Here is a 3381-nt window from a genome sequence, read left to right as displayed (position 1 = left end):
AACGCTAATAAATTTAATTGAGATACTATGACAATGTCAAATCCTTGATTCTGTTCTCAAATAATTCTGAAAGATTTATTCTTAATTATGGGTATGAGTGTGTGTCTATGGTTGTGTATGTGCACATGACTAAAGTTGCCCACAGAGGTCTAAAAATGGTTTTGGATGGCCTGGAACTAGAGATAAGAGCACTTCCGAGCGACCTAACATTGATGCTGGGAACTGAACTTGGGTTCTCTGAGCAAGGATTATGTGCTCTTAACTGTTGTTCCATCTCTCTAAACCCTAGAATATTTTAAAGTAATTTCAAATTAAATATCATTCATGATTTGATGTACTAATGTAAATTTATACTATAAACTTACTATAGGTGTGTGATTCTTTTATTATTATTATTAATTATTATTATGTCAATATTTTTCTTTTTTTTCTATTGGATATTTTATTTATTTACATTTCAAATGTTATTCCCTTTCCTGATTTCTCCTCCGGAAACCCCCTATCCCATCCCTCCTCCCCCTGCCTCTATGAGGGTATTCTCCACCTACCCACTCCTGCCTCCCAGCTCTGGCATTCCCCTACACTGGGGCACTGGTCTTTCCAGGACCAAGGGCCTCTCCTCCCATTGAAACTCGACAAATGTACTCTTTGTTTAGTTCCTGGGAGCTCTGGGGAGAGAGGGTCTGGTTGGTTGATATTGTTGTTTTTTGTATGGGGCTGCAACCAACTTCAGCTCCTTCAGTCCTTTTTTAGACTTGGTGTTTTATACTCTAATCTGCTTCTGAATTTGAACTAGGATTATAAATTTACTTAAAGCAATATTTTGCAGCTGGAGAGATAATCAGTGGTTAAGAGAATTTGTTGCTCTTCCAGAGGACCCTGGTTGAATTCCTAGCAGTGCCTCAGATCTATCTGTATAGATATCTATCTGAATACAGTGCCTCAGATCTATCTGTAACTGATGTTTCAGGGGATCCAATAACTTCTTCGGACTTTCTGGGTACCAGGCATATACATACTAGTATACATACGTACATGTAGGTGAAATATGTATCTATTTCTGTATCTACATAATATCTATCTCTCTCTCCCTCTCTCTGTCTCTTCCTCTCCCTTCCTCTTTTTATCTCTTTCTCTTCCTCTCTCTCCCTCTCCTTTCTCTCTATATAATATATATGATTATATATATAATTATTATATATATGATTATGTGTATAATTATAATATATATAATATATTCCTAGAAGGAAGATTTCTATGTTTTTATGTTTACTTACTATGAAAGGCATACACATACCAGTGCTTGTGTGTGGGAATCAGAGAACAATCTAAATGAGATACAGCTGTGGTTTCTGTTTATGATCCCAGCTCATCTTTCAATGGGTAGCATGGCCTTAGCAAACTCTCAGTTTTGCTAATTTTCCCTCCTCACCTTTATGTTTGGATGTTAAAGTCCCTAAGTGTAAGCCAATTTAAAATTAAAAGCAAAACCTAACAACTGTAACAGAAAAAAAAAAAAGTGTTCCTTTTGTTCCCTGCCTTACAGTCCTTATAACCTCTCAAACTTTGGTCATTCTGGGCTATTTTAACAGGTACAAACTAAAACCTCTCCACTTAATACACAACATAAAATAATTGAAATTTCATACAATTTTTTTTAGTAAATTACAAGATACTAATATCCCACCTAATCAAGTTAGTTTTTTTAAATAAATCATTTATAAATTGTCATGATATTTTCTCTTAAAAGAAAACAAAAAACCTTACAAATAATAAAAAATATTTGGGGGAGTGAAGTGGCTTAGTGCTAAAAGAGCCTTATTGTCAAGACTGGCTTCCTGAGATCAGTCCTCTGCAACCTCATGATAGGAGAGAGCCAACTCAAACACAGTGTCCACTGACTTCCATACATATGCTCTGGCTTGTATACCTGTGTGTGTGTGTGTGTGTGTGTGTGTGTGTGTGTGTGTGTGTGTGTGTAAAAATGCATAAAACAAATGAACAAATCTCTTAAAAAATTAAAAGTAAAAAACCTAAACCAAACCTAATTTCAAACTCTCCGAGTATGCAACTATAGGAAACACAAATGAAAAATGACAATTTGAATTTGCTTTTAAAGTTTTTTGTATTTTTTAATTGTGTGTATTGAATTTAATTATGTGTGTATGTATGTTCATGTGAATGCTGGTGTTTGTGGAAGCCAGACTTGACATTCTGCTGATGCTGGATTATGGATGGTTGAAAGCACCAAGGTGTGGGAACTGGGAACTGAACTCGGGGTCTCTGCAAGAGTACTCCACACCACTGAGCCATCTCTCCAGCAATCTAGATTTTATTTTAACAGTGTATTTTGTCACAACTTTGGAGTCTATTTTGAACTTAATCAAGGAAGAAGGACATAAACATGGATGCTATCAGATCTCCATCTGACCCTGGAATCCCTGTCAGATGATGCAGATATCATTGTGTTAAAAATGAAAATATTAAAGACACAAAAAGAATATATTTCAACAGTAAAGCAGACAGATTATTAAATTTTACAGAGGCACAAACAGGAAATATTCAACTTGAACACTGATCATAGCAATTCCTGTCCCTTCTGGCTTTATGGATTAAGACATTATTAAAACTGAAATGAGAATTCTCTAGATATTATTCTGAAACATGTCTCACCAAACAAAACTGAACTAGAAATAATTATTATATATATATGTGTGTGATCATGCACACTCAATCACATATATGCTGTAAACATGTTTCATTAACTTAATCCAGTTTTAGATGATCACAAATTGGATCTCATGAAAACACAGTGATGAATATTTTCTTTTTTTAAAAAAAATGTATCTGTACTTTATTTATGTGTTTAAATATATCTCTCTTTCTTTTTCTGACTCTCTCTCCTATGTGGCCTGTGTGTGTATGTGTGTGTGTGTTTGTGTGTGTGTGTGTTCAAGAGAGAGCAAGAGAGAAGACAGAGAGAAGGAGAGAGAGAGAGAGAGAGAGAGAGAGAGAGAGAGAGAGAGAGAGAGAGAGAGAGAGAGTGTATCAAGTGTGTGTAATTGTCTGTGGAGGCCAGAAGAGGTTGTCAGCTCCCCTCAGCTTGAGTTACAGCTGGTTGTGAATTGCCCAGTGTGAGTGTTAAGAACTGAACTTCAGTTCTGTGAAATAGTAAGTGCTTTAACTGCAGATTCAGCTCTTTAGCACCTAAGCTATTTACTTGCAAGTAAACAGTTTTCACATCTAACTTATCTACAACTAGCCATTGCTATGTTAGAAAAATGCTAATGAAATGATGTCTCTAGAAATTTCCAGAGGAAAATTCTAAGGTTGTGGTGTTGTTTGCATGAATTTCTGAGTTTGTGTGTTACAGGGATACCC

Source organism: Arvicanthis niloticus, chromosome 9, assembly GCF_011762505.2.
Source record: "Arvicanthis niloticus isolate mArvNil1 chromosome 9, mArvNil1.pat.X, whole genome shotgun sequence".
Taxonomy (NCBI): Eukaryota; Metazoa; Chordata; class Mammalia; order Rodentia; family Muridae; genus Arvicanthis; species Arvicanthis niloticus.
Note: the sequence above shows the minus strand (reverse complement) of the source record.